Source organism: Fopius arisanus, unplaced genomic scaffold (genome assembly GCF_000806365.1).
Source record: "Fopius arisanus strain USDA-PBARC FA_bdor unplaced genomic scaffold, ASM80636v1 scaffold00070, whole genome shotgun sequence".
Lineage (NCBI taxonomy): Eukaryota > Metazoa > Arthropoda > Insecta > Hymenoptera > Braconidae > Fopius > Fopius arisanus.
Window position 1 is genome coordinate 259,001 of NW_011887809.1, and position 10,189 is coordinate 269,189.

General features: G+C 38.7%; 1 protein-coding gene across 1 annotated transcript in view; it reads right to left on the reverse strand.

Annotated features, from left to right (window-relative positions):
* Window positions 1-10,189, reverse strand: part of Hr3 (Hormone receptor 3) — a 75,244-nt gene that overhangs the window by 62,480 nt on the left and 2,575 nt on the right. The window lies entirely within an intron of this gene.

The window sequence follows — 10,189 nt, forward strand, 5'->3', positions numbered from 1 at the left end:
CGTTCCACCTGTCAAATTAACGAAATAGTAATTTCTCAATTAAAATAAAAATGATAATGTCATTGAGATTCAAGATCTCTAGAAAAATTCATCGAAGGGTTGAGAGATTTCTTCGGGGAATGACGAGAATTCCGGGACAGGGGTGTATTTCCAGGAATGAATTTAATTATTGTAATGAGTAACCGAGAAGTCATTGATTTTCAGCGGAATGAACGAAAAGCCATGAGCAAGCGCAGTATTAAATCCCCAAAACAAATGTCCGGATGACGTAGCGAAAAGGTGCATATAGGGTAGTTTAGTGTAAGCCGTCCTGGGGAGATTTTGCGAGGTCATGCGCAGTGAGGGCTACGAGGGTTGGACTGACAACCCTTCGATCCGGGAGAGAGCGAGAGGAACTTGAAGCCCCGGTGGAAAAAGCTCGACTCTGCACGATACCTTCTGCATTCGAGCTTTCGTCGATCAAATGAAAAGGCGCATGCGTCGGAGTAAGACGCTGCGATTGGCTGGCCATTGGCGGGAGTATTTGAATTTTCAAATTAATGTGATCAATATGGAATTGGCTGGGGGATGATGGGAGGACCTCCTGGGGGTCATAAGGTAATTGCTCTCGAATTTCTAGTGGTTAATCTCGGTAGTTTTTTTTTTTTTTTGGATGAGGCTGTGAACCACTGGAGAATGTCGTCCAACTGACGGTATCCCGGACACCAGCAAGAAATGAGGATTAACAAGAAAAGCCTAGTCAGTTCTCAACGAGTTCGCCGAATGACTCCCCGAGTCCGACCTAACGGATACCTTCCCCCCCGTTGACTTTCTCCAGAAACGGTTGTTTCCATTCGAGACGCAAGACGTATGTCCGCGGTGATGACAAAACAAAAGGTGCGACCTGGTGAATACCCCGCGGGGAGAAAAAACCATCCCTTGCGCGGAATAAAAAATTCAGTAAAACTTCCCTCATTAGGCTAAATTAAATTTATTAATTACGAGAAAGGAGATTATAATCAAGTGAATCAATTACGCAAATAAAATATTCCCGGAATTATTGTGCAATTGTTCATTGGAGTCAATGAAAAATTCATCTCAAATAGTGTAAATTTTTTAATTAGGCTTTAAACAAAAATGCTATTTTATTGAGAATTTTTTCACTCGGTGGGAGAGCAAAATCATTAATCGGGGGATTTGCCTATTTTTTTAGGAGAAGAATATTGGTTCTTTTTATTGTGTAAATCTTTCTTTGTCCTGAATTTTTTATTCAGTGTACTTTCCCGACGGTTAAAATCACCCGTCGTCTGCCCGTGAATTCCGCATTATATTATCCCTCGATACGATATATACAGGCACCGATTCTCCTTCGTCTTCGTCTTCTTGTACATCAGTAAAACGGTACTTCTAACTGTACAACTCGAGTTGTACAACATTCAAGTAGAGGAAGAGAGAGAGTTCTGTTTACGTGCATTTTAACGCGCAAATTTTCGTACGTGCAACAGAGACACGCGCTGTTGAGGCTGCAATAATTTTCCGGGTAATTATCAGGGAGGATCTTGCAGAATATCAATGATCAATGCTTTTCCATTGGACATTCTTCAGCGTCAGCCTATCGGCAAATGACTCTCGAATTTTTCCATTTGAAAAACTGGCACAAACATTTACAGGAACAATTAACCAGTGACTTGAATATTTCAATTGAAAAATTATAAAAAATCCAGAATATTTATTTCATCTTCAATTTCATCACGATTTTTATTATTTATAATTCATTAAAATTAATGAGAGTGATATGAGAGTTACCAATTTTTTTAAGTCAATGACAAATCGAAATGAAATTGTTATCTAATTAATCAATTAATATTAATTGTTATCGAATTATTCCGCGAATTTCATTTTAAATTCATGAAAAGTTGAAAAACTGACAAACGAATAATTCAGAGCCGAAACCTATATTTTTTTCTAACTCTTCAACCTAATGCCAACAATCCCCCCCGTCCCCCCCCTTTCCCCCCCTTTTCACTGACATGCGTACGAGAGATCACGTAATGTAGGCTCGTCGGTAAATGTACCGCAAGACGCGTATTACGTCACTGGTGTTCCTGTTTCATACGAACGGTTATACGAACACGGGAATAAACAAAAAAAAAAAAGAGTAGAGAACGACGGGAGAGAGACCTCAATAAAAGAAGATGAAAAATATTGCAGTAGCCTGACAAAGAGACTAAGAGACTAACACCGAAGAGAAAAAAAAAAAATAATACGAAGAAGGGAAAGGCAAGGTGTGCGATGAGGATGCGCTCTTTGAGTTAAGTCCCCTGTCCAGCAAGAGCCTCTGGGTCAGCTGGTCATAGCCGGGTTCGATCACCTCTTACTGTCAACAAACCTCCAACCTCCACCTCAAAAATTAACAACAATTAACCCCCTCGATTCCTAATTCAACGATCGACAGCCCGACAACCAGAAAATTCGAGACTCAAAACGAATATCGGGGAATGTATAAAATTGTAAATCCCCTGACGTCCGGATTTCATTGCTCCAACGCAATTAGAGTAATCAAGCAATTAAAGGGAATTGAGATAAATTAATTTAAATTAATGTTTAAAAACTCGAAGGCAATGACTTTGACACTCGATTCTGTCCGCCCTTTTGGCGCTCGTCTACCAGACTTGAGACCAAGTGCGTGATAAGGTGTAAATAATCCCCGGAAAATCCCCATCCCGGACTGATATCCCCTTTTGCAAATTTACGTGTATTCTATCGGTTTTATATCTCCCAACCACAATTTATAGAAAGAGTTATCGCGCCGCGAGCTGTAAGTTGCGCTGGACGGTTGCGCGCGATAATACATAGCGGTAAATAGTTGCATGTGGGCCAGTATATGGCCAAGAGGATTCTCCAGCTCACGTGAATTGAGGAGAAAAAAAAAAAATTACACCAGATATGCATAATATCAGTGGTTGCTCGGTTATTACTAGCGTCGATGTGTATCAGGGGCTGCGAAGCGCTGGATTTACGTCCGGGTTCAGATCGGTCTGGGTAAATAAGCGTTGTACATAATATAATGCACTTACGCCCTGTGCGTTTTTGCGTGTCTCACTCATCTAGTCATCTATCGCTGTAATGCGCATAACGCGAATTGCGTGATGAATCTAACATCTTGATTTCATGGGTGTTCGCCCATTCGCGCATTTTGACATGTTCTTTTTTTTCCCTCATTATTTTTCTTTTTCTTTTTAAATATTAACGGAATAACTCGCGTTTATTGCTGATTGTTATTTTGCTAAAGCGAAAATTATCGGAGGTGAATATTTTAATTGAAAAATTAACGAGAGATTTGTGATGTGATTGGAATGTTATTAATTATTATTCAATAATTTAATCAGCTCCGAAAAGACGACCGACTATAAATTTTATTTAATAATAATTTTACTTCTCAAAATATTACACAAAAATATTATGAATTAAAGGATTAGGATGTCAATTGTTTACTGCGGATGGAGTATTATATCGGTAAAATATTTGATAGTTAAATTAAAATTCAGAATGTTAAATCAGCAGAGGACAATGGTAATCCCGAGTGCGATAAATCCATCGGGATTATGTTTAGTTGTTGCAAGTACAGTTACTTAGACTCGTGTACGGTGAAGGGCATGTTTTTGTTGGGAGTTGAGGTTTATTTCACCTCGTTATCCCAGTGCCCACCCTGGAGGAACATTCAATGGAGGGGACACTCCAAGAGGAATAATGGCATCTGATAAATCCCCGGAACAATTGAATTCCCCTCATATCGCATGCAAACTTACGACGCCTCATTTTCCCTCAATCTACGCAGAGAATAAAATTTTATGAAAATTCTCAAGTTTATCGAAAAGTTGTACATTGATTCAAGCTTGGCGCAAGGTAGAACATGGCTAGCCTAGGTTGACACAAGCTTAACGCAAGCTTAGATCCCAAGTTTCCGTCAAATTATTCGTCTTTATTTTTTTTTTCACCGGTAAACTCGTTGGTGGAAGGCGTAAGGATCATTTTGCAGTGCAAGTCGATTGTTTCCGTCTCGATGACGATAACTAACGAGAGGCGCATGCCTCGCAATTTGTCGCACTCGGTGTATGCCCTGTCCGTTATGCTATTACGCCGTTCGTTGCCACTCGGGTGATTGTGTGTTACGCTTTGGTATTTAAGAGAATGATTTAACGAGTCGTTGGGACCCTCCGGGAGATGGACAAGACCAGCCACTTGACTCCAGCAAATAATTCCTGTTTTTTTTTTCGTTTTTTTTACGAGTGTTTACACGGGACGGTACTTGTTTGAGCGGTACACCGAGAGTTACGTACAAGAGCCCTTTTTCCCTTTGAAAATTGTTCTCTCAAGTTGACGGAAAAAATTAATGAACTGTTAAGTGGGTGAAACCCTTGGGGAATATATTTTTGAAGATCAAACAGATCACCCGGGAATTCTTTTAATTCAAAAAATCAACGAGGAGTTGATTTTTTAAAATTGGTAATACCTTCAGTGCAGCCAGATAAATGATGAGAAAAATAAATAAACATTCGCATAAATTTTTACAAGAACTATTTTTCATGCCACGAAATACGCTTTTATTGAATATTGAATGAAAATTATTGAACTCACGGTTTCAATGACTCATATTTTCAGTTTAATAGAACACGGAGACCGCACCTCATAACTCATTACCCCATTCTCTCCTCCCGGCATTTTGTCCTTCACATAATGCGCAAATCTCGGTTCAACGATCTCGTCTTGGAGTTTGGCCTTCCGCGTGGGAGTTTTCGTGTCGACCCTAATCTCGAGACATCGGGCTTTTTTACGTGTTGAATTTTTACCCCTCCCTCCGGAAATTTCACTCTTTCTTTCTGCCATTGAAAAGGGAAAGTAGATGTGCCCTAAGATTTTGCCTAAAAAAAACCTTTCCATAATCCCTTTCGTCGGGGGTAATTGACCCGCGAGTCCTTGAACAACTCGCGATTTGCATGCGTCACGTCAAGTACCACTCATCGCAAATAGAAAAATCAATACCCGATTAACTTGGTAAAAAGAATTGAGAAATTTGGGGTAAAGGTGAAAATGCCTGGGAGAATTTGAGACATTAATTCATGATTCATTTTTGGCGCGCGTTTCGGGTTGAATTTGCAATGGGCGACGGCTCGCGGATTTTTCGCGGTTTTTTTTTGTTTCGCGACGACGGAGAGGGCTCGCTGATTTGTCGAGCATTGTTCCGTCAGGAATTCAACGTGTGGGAAGATTAAATGCTGCAAATGGCTTGAATGAGCGAATCTCAACTCCATTGCCCCCACCTTCTCAAGAGTCATTGCTCGAGAAGCCGAAAGCCCCATCTGTCTAGCGTCTCTTAACGGGTTCTACAGCCGTTAGAATTCTCAATTGCGCAATATCGTGGAAGAAATACGGAGAATTCATTGAATCGGAGGAATCAATTTGTCGGGGGCATTGATAATCATTCAACGTCACATTGAATAATCAATAAATCTGGACTCGTCAGAGGATTCATTTCCATTTGAGACATATCATAAAAAAATAATAAAAAATTGTTAACTCTTCAGGTATTTTTCTGCAGATGAAATTCACAAGTATATTTCAAAATCCGTAAAAAACGCGAACTTCAACTCAATTGTTGCATAAATATTCACGTACTTTTCAAAAATGTTGAAATTCAAATTTCTCGGAAAATCATTTTTTTTTTGAGATTTCTAATATGAGAAGGGAATTGATCTCGAAATTCCCAAAATATCTCAAAATATCTCAAAATATCTTAAAATATTATAAGTCCCCAGTCCACGTGAAATTACCTCGAGGTCATTGTCCCGCCCCCCGAATTTATTTCGTAACGTGACGTAACAGCACTTCGAAAAAAAATTTCATAAATGCAAGTCACAAACGAAAGAAAGAAATAAATAAATTAATATCGAAAGTTGCACGACAAGAGTTTTTCCAATGGACTGTCAGTTAACAGCGATGGAACGGGGAAGTGATTGGTTGACTAAACGAAATAACTCGGCGATCAGCAGAATTGAATGAAGACGTCAGACAAAATGTCCAGGGAAAAATGTGATTCATCAGTCAGTGATTGAAAGAGATGATGTCAATGCATTCGGATCAATGTCCTCCCACGAGTAAGACAATAGAAAAGAAGGCCTCACCGTTCTTCGAATATTCCCAAAATCCACAACGCGTTTTCAACTTTAAGAAATTCACTTAAATCTTCAAAAATCCACCGAAAAATAAATAAACAATTGATAATAATACTAATTGATATTAATAATAATAATTATCGCAGATTAAATTTCCGGGTGATAAATAAATGATAAAATGAAGAATAAAGAGATCGATTAAATTCTCATTGAAATATTACCCCTAATTTTTGATGGATCATTTTTTTTTTGTCAGTATAAGGTGCAGCAAGTACTCGTAACTCAGGCAATTACAAAACCTAATGACGTAGATACCTCTAGATCAGCGATAATAGAAAACTGGTACATAACAATCGAGATAACCCCGTTAAAGATCACGTGCGACAATTGCATCCGTATGTTACGTCGGTCACGTCTCAAGGCCCGTGACTTTGAACTCTTGATTACTCATCTCCTGAGAGAATCTACCCTGAACACCCTGAAAACTACGTAACACAAGGACGAAAAAATCACCATTAAACTACACCTGTTAAATCCCTGGATTATTTTCTCCTTCGTTTTCTCGAATTTCACCTCCGAGGAAGTTTCTGCATGATTAGATAGGTTTAATCATTCCCCTGGTTTCTCGTGTTCTTCCTGTTGTGGAAATTTTTAGTTGTAGATTTTTTATAAGTCTCGGTTAATGCACTTGAAATTCAATGCTCGTTCAGCTGAGCACACGGAAGACTACGATGGCACGTAATTCAGATCTTCTTTCATTCAAGTCAATATTAAATAGGATAATTGATAATGAGTCATTACAGAATTTACACTCTAAATTTTCACGATCGCTTTCCAATTTTTTTGAATTTTCCGCTTCGATCGTGTGATTTTGATTTCCCCAAATTTCAATTAAATACAAATTTTAAACATAAACAAAATAAATAAATATTTTTTTTAAGGGATATGGTGTAACGGTAATGAATTGTTGAAGTGGAAAAATGTGGATGAGTTTTATAGCCGGGGGGAATCTAATATCTATTCCGTTGATCGAGGATGGAGAAGAGGAGTTAGACGCTGGAACATAAAAAAAATTTGAAGAAGGTAGAGAAAAGCGGTTCTACAGTTTAAATTTTTGGGAGGGTCCCCGGACGAGTGAGCACACATCGTCGGCTTCGGAGGCACCTGCGGTCGACGACCCATGGGCCCGTGGTCCCATGGGCTATCGAATACCTTCTCTCACCGATGCCCAACACGGTGGAACCGACGACAATGACGAGCGCGTAGGAATGTCAACCACCTCGCGCCTTCATAACCGGTACTCCACCGTAATTATTTATCCAAAAATGTGTGAAATAAGTACTGGTGGCTCAAAAAAAAAAAAAATTAATAATAATTCAAAGGTATCGGCTTGATATTTGAAAATATGAATTTAATTCGAAAAACCTCACCTACTCATCTATTTTCGAAATATAAAATTGAGAATCAAATCTCAACTTTTTTTTTGTTTCTCTAATTTCATCCATTACCTCATTAATCTCAATTAATTTATTTTCAAAGTCGCGAGGTGAGACTTATCCCTTGAAATTCCCAAAGAATTATCGAGACATCCGCAATCCTGAAGACGAAAACAAGTCTTGAAGTTTCAAAAATGATGTTCGATAATTTAATTGTCTCGTAAATACAGATGATTGCATATTAACTGGAATAATCATTTGAATAACGACCTCAACGTCATTAAACGAAATAACCCGAAGAAAGCGGTGAATCTGGCTCGATCGAAGTCTCAGAAAACAGCTGGTGAGTTGTACACAAGACTGAGGAGTTCAATGACTGAGGATCGAAGCCTCGGGCAATTCTCAACGCCCCCTCACCCTCCACCCACCCTCACCCAATCGTCATCCAGCAATTCTGATTTCTGATCACTGAAATCTGTAGTATGACTCACAATTAAATACCAGGCGTCAAATAACTGGCTGACATTATCCATAAAACTGTCAGCTCCCACCTAAACTCTCCATTCACTCCTCCACAAAACGAATGTTAAAAATAGAAATAGCAGATCGAGGTGATTCCCCGTGAAAATAAATTCCTCCAGCACATCGCGGTCATTGTCATTAATTAGGGAAATTAGCGGGTCATCCAAGCATTTTCACGTAATTGACACGGTTGCTAGGGACTTAATGGACGTGTAGCACGTACACGTTTATCAGGATTGCCAATTAATGGACATTTAATGCGTGACTTTTTTTCCAGGGATTTTCTATTTTTGCATTTTTTTTTATCAATTAAAAACAGGCTTTGTCTATCCAAAAATATCAGGCCCCAAATTCGTATTTGCTCCATGATTATTGAATTATTATAAAAAAAAATGTAAGTGCCAAGTGCTGATCGACGAAAATCCTCTCCGAAAATCCGAGCTAAATCATTAAACTTTGATATTTTCTCGTTCTAAGATTTTTATCATCACGTAAGTGGCGAATACACGTGTCATCAGCGATCGTTAAATGAAAAGTATTAAATTTTGAGGAAATAAATAATCGCGAGTTGCCCCAGGATATAATCATAAAAATGCATGATTTCAGTGAAAATTAAATGGCCTATCTCGGGAGTTTTAATTCTCACCTTTTTCCCATAACAAGATACCCTTCCAGGAAGAAATCATTGCACATGAGCTGTACCATTGGAGATGTAAAAATTGATGGGACGAGAAAAAAACCATTTCAACAAGCGAGAGGGAACGAGAGGGTTACGCCCTTCGTACCCAGCGATTTATGCCGCCATAAAGATGAGAATGTCGAAACCCGAAACTACACACTGAGAAGGATGGCTTCCTGATGAGGGTGTTGGATGGACCAGGGACCAGTGGGAAGATGAAGTTGAATCTTCCCTACACCAGTCGAGTGGTAACGGTACAACAAAACCCTTCTTGCCCAGTAATTTGGGTACATCTCGTGGATTTCCGGGCAGCGATCCACTGGACCCCAGGCTCCAAAAAGCCAAAACTCCACGATTTTCAAATGATTGGTTCTTATTATGAAACGCCAGTTACAAATTGACGTTTTCAAAAAATCATCTCACCGCAATTGCCAGAGTTCAATTTTTCCCTCTCCCATGATTATTCCCCGGATTTTTTTTTCTTCAATTCAATTGATCTTTCCCCCGAAAATTTGAAAAATCGAAATAATACTATTATAATCTACTTTGTTATTTAATTATGTTATTCGTAATTAATTTGGAGAGCTCATGAATGCTTTAAAATTTTATCTAACATCTGAATTTTTTTCTGACATCAAGAGATAATAATTTTTTGTTTTAATTGTACTATTTTTCAGATAAGAATTTCCCCGATTTTTCGTTTCACGAGAGCCATTACAACCCGGCGTAACCCGGCACGAAATCCATTGGAGATGTTGAAGCACCGAGACTGGATAATCTCCAAGACGAGATGCCGTCCTAGGGAGGTACAAACTCTCGTGTCTTATCTCGCTGGCTGATAAGAGGGCGATGGGCCCCGGGGCCTCACCGGTCCATCCAGGAAGAGACTTCTAGCGAGTGGGCGCACAGTCGTGGGGAAAGCGGAAGACCCCAGACAGATTAGAATAAACAAATAAACGAAATAAAGTGACAATTGAATGATTAAACGACACCTTCAATTTGCTAGCACCCATCCCCCACCGAAGAGTGAAAAAAAATCACTGAATAATAATTATTTATTCAAAACCAGTACTTCACTCCCAAACGCCAGAGTAATTGATATTTATTCGACTTTATACGCGTGTCATTTCTCTACAGAAAAAAAATACCATTTTTTCGCATCAACTGACATTTAATTGCAAACACCCGCAGCGATATTATTTATTTAAATTCAAAAAATTCTATATGAAAAATCACTAGTTCCCTGAATATTATAAAAATCTATGTAAATTAATGTAAATGTGATTTAAAAAAATTGACTTGATTAAAAATTCCATGATAATTAAAAATTCAAAAAAATAATTCAATTTTTCTGAGTGTAATATTTAGACGGAGTGTGAGGTTTGGGATTAAGCCGAAAA